The sequence below is a fragment of the Melanotaenia boesemani genome, chromosome 8, assembly GCF_017639745.1.
Source record: "Melanotaenia boesemani isolate fMelBoe1 chromosome 8, fMelBoe1.pri, whole genome shotgun sequence".
Lineage (NCBI taxonomy): Eukaryota > Metazoa > Chordata > Actinopteri > Atheriniformes > Melanotaeniidae > Melanotaenia > Melanotaenia boesemani.
In genome coordinates this window covers 23,703,220-23,712,665 of record NC_055689.1, presented here as the reverse complement: position 1 = coordinate 23,712,665, position 9,446 = coordinate 23,703,220, and positions in this window count along the sequence as shown.

The following is a 9,446-nucleotide window of genomic DNA, read 5'->3' as shown; positions in this document are numbered from 1 at the left end:
TGTCTCTTTTTTTGAGTGGATGTCATGTTTTTGAGACAGTTTTGATAGTGATGAACTATAGGTGTCTAAGCAGTGATGCTTGGTTTTACCCAGGTTTGTAAGGGGAGAATCCCTTTAACTCTTACTAAACAGAAATGTTTGCTGTCTTCAATTCATTACTTACTTAGGCACTTTTTGTTGCTGAGTCCACAAGTTAATTCAGTTATTACCTTCAACCAGAATGAATAGCATGATTATTTTTATTATAAAAGCTGTGATAGGTAGGAGAATGAAATGTCTGATTAGCTTAAAGCCTTGCTTATTGTTTACTTCAGAATTGTAATTACCAGATATTTGTCCTGCACTTTGGTGTAGGGTCGTTTGCACGAGCTTACGTGCAATGTTTGTGATGGCAACTGCTTTCAAAAGCTAAAGGGGTTGGATAGAATTTGCTGCTGCATTCACAAAAGCAGGTAAAACACAAACAAGGTCCAGAAACACCACCACCTGGAAAATGGATGCATTCATGTAGCATTCTATAGTACAAGTCACACACCTATTTGTGTACAGGATGCAGGGATCAAACCACGGACCTTACAATTGGTATCCACTTCCCTGAAAACTGTCCTGTGGTTTGTTAAATGAAACTTCATTTGAAAATCATGAACACAACATCCTCCAGGCTAAGGAGGAGAGAGAGATACTGAACATTACATGCAAGTTTTGGAAGCAACATTTGCTGCCATCTAGATTATGAATTTTTCAGGAAAGATCTTGTTCATTTCAACAACACAATGCCAAACTCGATTCTACCTGTACTACAACATTGCTCTGTAATTAGCCCTTATTTTTCTTGTTATTGAGGCATATCTTTATTCATTTTGTGCCTCTGCTGATAATTTGGCCATTTTTCATTAACAGCAGCACAACAGAATATTAAATGAGGATTGATTTAACACTACTTCCACTGAGACATATTACTTTCATATTTTTCTTGCATCAGTAAGAGGCGGACCAACAATGCAACCCTGTCCTAACACACTCCAAATGTCCCAACATGTCCCTGCATGAGATGGATGTCGTTATTGCATTGTTTTTGCTCATGCATTTCAGAGATGAGCTTGCTTGGACAAGCTGTGAGAACATGTCAGTTTAGTGGTACATTTCCTGCTACATCTACAGAATAATTTCTGCATGTCTGTGCACCGTTCCGTACTGGTGTTTTTCACTGTCTGCAGAAATATGATGATGTACGCAAAAGTGTCCAAGTGGAACAACAGGTGCTATTTGGTCTTAACCTGGGATAAAAGAGATAATAATAAGACTCTTAACCATAATCCATGCCCATTGTTTTCTGACAAGCCCTCTAGCAGCACTGGGCACTGCAGTGGATTTAGTTACGATGGACTCATCAGCAATATGAGGTGACATGTGGGCTGCAGTAAACAAGTGGATAGTGAGAGACACATCAACAACCTCACAGCTGTTTAATATGGCACAATGAGTAGTTACCATTACATGACTGACATACAGCTTTTCCTTTTTTTTCATATGAAAATGCTTGTTGTAGAGAAAAGAAGGGGGGTTGTGTTTTAACTTGATGCCTCCATTGTCATGTTTCTGTGTGTATGTGTGCCTGAGTTTGCAGGTAGGGCTGAGCAGGTTGCCATGGGGATGGAGGGCAGAGGCTGGAGCCTCAATTGACACCACCTGCATCATCATCAGCATGCTCGTTAGCCGGCTCTACTCCCGGCTATTTAGGTTCATGCAGGAGCTCCAATCTTCGCCAGATTGTCATTCTATGTAGCGTGGTAATCAGGCCTCTTCCTATGATCTTGTACCTTGTTCTTGGATTACTGACTTTGTCATCTCTGATCTACAGCCTAAGACCTTGATTCCTCAGTTAACCTCAGCACCCAGGATTTGGACTACTCTTCATACCAAGCTGCCTGCCTGCCTGCAACCAAGCTCGCATCACCATCCACAGAAAGCTTTTCCAGGTTCACGCCTCCACCGTCAGTCTCACTCCGGAACACAGTAAGCCGCTGCCTAGCTGATTCACCCCGGCATCCTCTCTGAACCACATTAACCCTCTGTCCTTTCCTAGGAAGAGCAACCCGGACCCAGAACAAGCCACAGGCACTTCTCATTAAAAAACTTTGTTTGCACCTTCCTCCTTGCCTCTCTGAGTGTTCTGCTTTTGGGTCCGCTTCCTTGTACCGTGACAGCCGGCCGTGTCATCCGGTGCCTGTAGCTGCTATCTCCTGCATCACTTAAAGACAGCAGGGACCAAGTGAGTCTTATCATTCTAAACTCTGACCCTGTTTGTTGTTGCTGTTGAGTGCTCCCTACATAACCATATGTTGGAAAAAGGTAAAGTGGCAGACAGATCAGCTTTAGCTTTTATGCAAGAACACTCTAATCCCCTCCCTGCAGAGTTTTGATCATTTAACAGATTTATATAATTACTGAGAGACAGAACATAGACTAATGCACCTTTTAAAGTGCCACATCTATGAGGTTTTTAGCCACACAAATCACATCACACTGTTAACCTCCTACGATTTTTCACAGTGCACCACAGCCGATTTAGATGTTCAATACACTTCAAGGGCTATCATCTTCACTATCATTATTATATACATATACATATATATGTAATATTAGATTTTGTTGTATAATGTACAATGACAAAGTTATTCTATTCTAGAGAGAGAGAGAGTTGGATAATTGTAATGTCTTCAAATTATCTTATAATAATGAACCCACAGACATCATCTGACTTTGCAGCTTCACATGGTGTTTTAATGCCTAACTGCTTATTTACTCTGAGGCTTAAGTCTCATGTAACACTGGACTGGGTCAGTCTTCAAACTAACACTCAGGGACAAAGGGCTTTGGTCAGGCAGGGAACCACAAAAAACAAAAGTCATTATGACTAAGATTAAGGTTTCCTTTGTGGAGATGGAAGGACCTTACTGAGAGATAACCATTAGGGCAGTCAGGGCTTAATAGTACAGGGATCAGAGGGAGGTGATTCTGAACTAAAAAGGCATGTGATGACCTGACACAGAAGACTGTTACACTCAGCCATGAGAAGCAAAACAGCAGTGGTCAATGAATCCAAGAATTTTACATTACCTCTTTAGCATTATCACCACAGTCTAGCATGGCCATGAGGAGCAGGAAGACTCATCCAAGTATGGGGAAGATGGATGCCGAAAAACATGCAATTCTGAGTGAAAACCCTTTTTAGAGTTCTCAGGATCTCAGGCTGAGGTGAAAGTTTACATTTCAACAAGACAACTGTCTGACCATCCTGCCAAGGAAATATAGGTGTGGAATGGTTTTGGGAAAGCTCTTTAGTTTCTTTTACATTTTTTTTCAATACTTTGTGTGACAGTAGTGTGTACACTATTTAGTAAAAATACAAGTCTGTAAACGGTCTTATTCACTGTCTATTTCTAGATGTATTCTTTTTAAATTAGTTTTATTAGCTAGGAGTTATGGGGAAAATGAAGGACTGAAAAGTGAAAATGATGCTACAAAAACATCCAGATAACGTCATAATATAATGAATGTTAAAAAATCAGCACTATTGTTTAAACCATTTCAACGTTCAGTCTCTTTACGAAACACAGTGTCCAAATGTTAACAGTGTTATGTGCCTTTCATCATGTCTGTTTTTTTTTTTTTTTTCCAAGCCCAGAGACAAATTCATAGGCTTTTCCAGGAAATCCATGTTTGCTAATTGTTTCTCGGTCCGATTTCCAGACAATGTTGCACTGCTTTTTTGACAGCCAACATATAAATAACGGATGTGTAAATTTCCTTGAAGGCGCCTCAAAGGAAGACTTACTGCCACAAGAGATTACAACAGCAGGACAGTACAAGTCTCTCTGACAGGAAATCCAGTGGTGGGAGTTTTTTTTTTTTTTTGGTTTTTTTCTTTTTTACTTAAAACTTAATAAACTATAATTAATCTTATCTGATTAAATGTCTTTGGAATTTACATGCAAACAAAACAAATATCAAAATATGCATTCTTCTTCTGGGAAAGGGAAAGGTTTTCCTCTGCAGAGTATCCATTAGGAGCCTGGAAAAGCCAAGCATATCTCTTAACTTTTTTTAAGCAATGGCTGGTTTGCGCACATATTTTTCTTCCTTGTCTTTTTCCTGTGGTTTCCTAAAATAACTACTTTCAAGAACAACTAAAAGAAAAGAAAAAAAAAAGTTGGGATGTGACTTGTTCTTCTCTTACTGGTATCTGATCTAGAATTCTACTGGATGAAACAAAACAGGTTTATTAAGAATTTAAAGTGTCGTCGGATTTGCGGCCGCATGTCCTGGACACTCGGGTGAAGAGAGGGGCGGAGCTGTCAACTGATCACCACCTGGTGGTGAGTTGGCTCAGATGGTGGGGGAGGATGACGCTCAGACCTGGCAGACCCAAGTGTGTTGTGAGGGTCTGCTGGGAACATCTGGCAGAGTCCCCTGTCAGAAAGAGTTTCAACTCCCATCTCCGGCAGAGCTTTAACCGTGTCCTGGGTGAGGTGGGGGACATTGAGTTCAAGTGGGTTGTGTTCCGTGCCTCTGTTGTTGAGGTGGCCAGCCACAGCTGTGGCCGTAAGGTCGTCGGTGCCTGTCGTGGCGGTAACCCCCGAACTCGTTGGTGGACACCGGCAGTAAGGGATGCCGTCAAGCTGAAGAAGGAGTCCTATCGGGCCTTTTTGGCCTGTGGGACTCCAGAGGCAGCTGATGGGTATCGGCAGGCTAAGCGGAGCGCAACTTCAGCGGTCGCTAAGGCAAAAACACTGGCATGGGAGGAGTTTGGAGAGGCCATGGAGAATGACTTCCGGACGGCTTCGAGGAGATTCTGGTCCACCATCCAGCGGCTCAGGAGGGGAAAGCGGTGCTTCGTCAACACTGTGTACAGTGGGGATGGGGGGCTGCTGACCTTGACTCGGGACGTTGTGAGGCGGTGGAGGGAAAACTTCGAAGACCTTCTCAATCCCACCAACACGTCTTCTGATGAGAAAGCAGAGTGTGGGGTAACTGGTGTTGGCTCTCCTATCTCTGGGGCTGAGGTCGCTGAGGTGTTTAAAAAGCTCCTCGGTGTCAAGGCCGCGGGGGTAGATGAGGTCCGCCCAGAGTTCCTTAAGGCTCTGGATGCTGTAGGGCTGTCTTGGTTGACACACCTCTGCAGCATGGACATCGTGGACAGTTCCCCTGGACTGGCAGACTGGGGTGGTGGTTCCTACCCTCACCTATGGTCATGATCTGTGGGTAGTGACCAAAAGAACGAGATCGCGAAAACAGGCGGCTGAAATGAGTTTTCTCCGCAGGGTGGCTGGGCTCTCCCTTAGAGATAGGGTGAGAAGCTCGGTGATCCAGGAGGGACTCAGAGTAGAGCCGCTGCTCCTCCACATCGAGAGGAGCCAGATGAGGTGGCTCAGGCATCTGGTTAGGATGTCTCCTGGACGCCTCCCTGGTGAGGTGTTCCGGGCACGTCCCACCTAAAAGAGGCCCCGGGGAAAACCTAGGACAGGCTGAATGGACTACATCTCTCGGCTGGCCTGGGAACGCCTTGGGATCCCTCCGGATGAGCTGGTGAATGTGGCCGGGGAGAGGGAAGTCTGGGTTTCCCTACTTAAGCAGCTGCCCCCGAGACCCGACTTAGAATAAGCGGAAGAAAATGGATGCATGGATGGTTTGGTGCAGTTGCCCTCTTTTAACTGAGTTCATGTGTAAGATAAAAATTGTAATGTCCCTACTCTGCAGAAATTAATTTTCTGAAAGCATCAGCCTCTTTGGATGCACTTTAAATAATCATTTATTACTTAACAGTCCTATCTGTTGTTGCCCTGTTACAGCAACAACAAAAAAAAATCCTCTTTGGCATCAAATTCAAAATGAGCATCTACAACTTCAAAATTATTGCTCAGATTTAACTTTTCATTGTGTATCTTTGCACTTTTTTCAATCACATAAGGCTACTGGTTTTCCAGTTACTGCATTATGTGTGGTGTGATATTTCACCCAGTATCCACACATCTTCTAAAATCTGCTTGTGCAGTGATGTTATATAAGTCTAGAATCCTAAAATGTACACTCACCTCCAAGATTTCTTGGATTTCTACTTGTTTTTCACCCAATATTTAGAAAAGTAATATTTATAATTGAGCCTATCAGTTGAATTAAGAAGACAATTTAAAGAGTAACTGCTTCAAATGAGACATCCACAATGAACAAGTTGGGTGCACACTTTAACGTCTATCTCGGATGTTCAGAGATTTAATAATGGGGGCAAGTCAAATAGTGTTGCAAGACAGTGTAGAGGCCTAAGGAAAAATGCAATGTATGCAAACGATTACACAGTTTGGTTGGTGCTGTCCACATCCAGAAAGTTTCCCGTTGGCCTTGTGTAAAGCAATAAAAAAGAAAAGGTTTGAGTTTAAACCAGCTGCTTAGCATGTACTCTACAGTGTGTAGTTTGCATAGTTTACCTGTGATCTTCCTGTTTCATCCAGAGGCTACTTCACTGTCCAAAGATTTGGAATGGTAGGTTAGCTGGTAAACTGACTGTAGATGTGAAAATGCACATCCTAACAACATGAGCTGGGAATGAGCTCCAACCTCCTGCAGCTCAGGGTGAAGTGGGCATAGAGGAGGGATCTTTGGTTGTATTGAGCATTGATGGAGGAAAAAGCTCAGTCTGGTGATTAGCTGTTGTAATTACTTTTATAACATGTTAATAAAATAAGATCAACAGTATTTATATGCAGAAATATGGATTTGCAATTTTGGGGGGAATTATTTTCTCAATGGTTCAATTACTTGATAGTGTTTCTTTAAAAAAAAACATATAAAATATAAGCAAAATTGTTTTCCATACGAAAAAACTATATATATAGTATTTTATATATTTAAAGAAATATGAAATCAGTGTTATTTGCTTGAAAAATAACTTGAAGATCAATTGTTGGGTAAATTTCTGCCACTATTTCCAATATATTTTCTGGCACTGTAGGCTGGTGGAAATTTGTCATTTAGATGGGAATAAATCCATATTATTGTTCTTTGGGTAAGTTAGCTTTAAAATTAAATAATGATTTTTCTATTTTTTCTTATTAATAGCATGTGTGCACCAAAAACAAAATGTAATGCAAACTATAAAGTTTTGAACTGTGTGAAAATCAAATACTGAAATCATGGACCTTACTCTAAAGACAAAGACTGGCTATTTTTCTTTTTCTTAAAGTATCCCAGTTTTCGTTCAGATAAGTAAATACATTTGCACACTTGAGATTAACAGCTGGTCTAACCAAATGACACAAAAACCGATCAGGCAACAGCTGCAGGTGCAGTGAAGTGCTTTGGATACATAAGGGGTACTTTTCCTTTTGTAGAGGCTTTGCTCTCAAAATGCAACAGGAGCACAAATCTTAATCTTTAGTGTTAACATAAATGAATAAAATTTCTATTATGCACAAACAAATGTCGAATAAGTCGAATAATAAAACTTGAGAACTGTAACACAGTTAAACATATTTAGAATTTAATCTTGGTCACACCAATTTTTAAAATCATTTACTCATTTTGCCATATTCCATCCATGCATCCATTTTCTTCCACTTATTCTAAGTCGGGTCGCGGGGGCAGCTGCCTAAGCAGGGAAACCCAGACTTCCCTCTCCCCGGCCACATTCACCAGCTCATCCGGAGGGATCCCGAGGCGTTCCCAGGCCAGCCGAGAGATGTAGTCCGTCCAGCCTGTCCTAGGTCTTCCCCGGGGCCTCTCTCCGGTGGGAAGTGCCCGGAACACCTCACCAGGGAGGCGTCCAGGGGGCATCCTAGCCACATGCCTGAGCCACCTCATCTGGCTCCTCTCGATGTGGAGGAGCAGCGGCTCTACTCTGAGTCCCTCCCGGATCACCGAGCTTCTCACCCTATCTCTAAGGGAGAGCCCAGCCACCCTGCGGAGAAAACTCATTTCAGCCGCTTGTATTCACGATCTCGTTCTTTTGGTCACTACCCACAGCTCGTGACCATAGGTGAGGGTAGGAACGTAGATTGACCGGTAAATCAAGAGCTTTGCCTTTTGGCTCAGCTCCTTCTTCACCACGACAAACCGATGCAGAGTCTGCATCACTGCAGACGCCGCACCGAACCGCCTGTCAATCTCCCGCTCCATCCTTCCCTCACTCGTGAACAAGACCCCGAGATACGTAAACTCCTCCACTTGGGGCAGGACCCTATTGCAGACCCGAAGAGAGCACTCCACCCTTTTCCGGCTGAGGACCATGGTCTCGGACTTGGAGGTGCTGATTCTCATCCCAGCCGCTTCACACTCGGTTGCAAATCACTCCAGTGAGAGCTGAAGATCACAGCCCGATGAAGCCAACAGAACCACATCATCCGCAAAGAGCAGAGACACGGAACACAGCCCATTCGGACTCAATGTCCCCCGCCTCACCCAGGACATGGTTGAAGCTATGCTGGAGATGGAAGTTGAAACTCTTTCTGACAGGGAACTCTGCCAGATGTTCCCAGCAGACCCTCACAACACGCTTGGGTCTACCAGGCCTGACCGGCACCTCCCCCCCCACCATCTGACCCAACTCACCACCAGGTGGTAATCAGCTGACAGCTCCGCCCCTCTCTTCACCCGAGTGTCCAGGACATGCAGCCGCAAGTCCGAAGACACGACTACAAAGTCGATCATCGAACTGCGGCCTAGAACAAGGGAGTCCCAGGAAGGAGTGCTCTCCAACACCCCCCCAAAGGACTCCAAAAAGGGTGGGTACTCTGAACTGCTATTTGGTGCATAAGCACAAACAACAGTCAGGACCCATCCCCCCACCTGAAGGCGGAGGGAGGCTACCCTTTCATCCACCGGGGTAAACCCCAACGTACAGGCGCCAAGTTGGGGGGCAATGAGCATGCCCACACCTGCTCTGCGCCTCTCACCGGGAGCAACTCCAGAATGGAAGAGGGTCCAGCCCCTCTCAAGGACAGTGGTTCCAGAGCCCAAGTCGTGCATTGAGGTGAGTCCAACTATATCTAGCCAGAACCGCTTAACCTCGCGCACCAGCCCAGGCTCCTTCTCTGCCAGAGAGGTGACATTCCACATAACTAGAGCTAGCTTTTACAGCAGAGGATCAGACCGCCAAGGTCCCCTCCTCTGGCAGCCACCCAGCTCATTTTGCCATATTCTAAAAAGTAAAATAAATTAAGTATCCTTGACGATGTAACTAATCTTTTACAGCTGATTATTTTTGTAATTTGAGTACACAATCTCACTTACATGTAATTTCGTTACTACACAAACATGACCATTAATATATCAAGTTATTTGCTCTGGAAATCACTTGAAGAAGTAACAGGGTTACAATTTAACGCGTTACCACCTGACAGTGGGATCAGTTTGTTGTGTAATCCAATAAGCTCCAGTCCGCATTTCCCCTC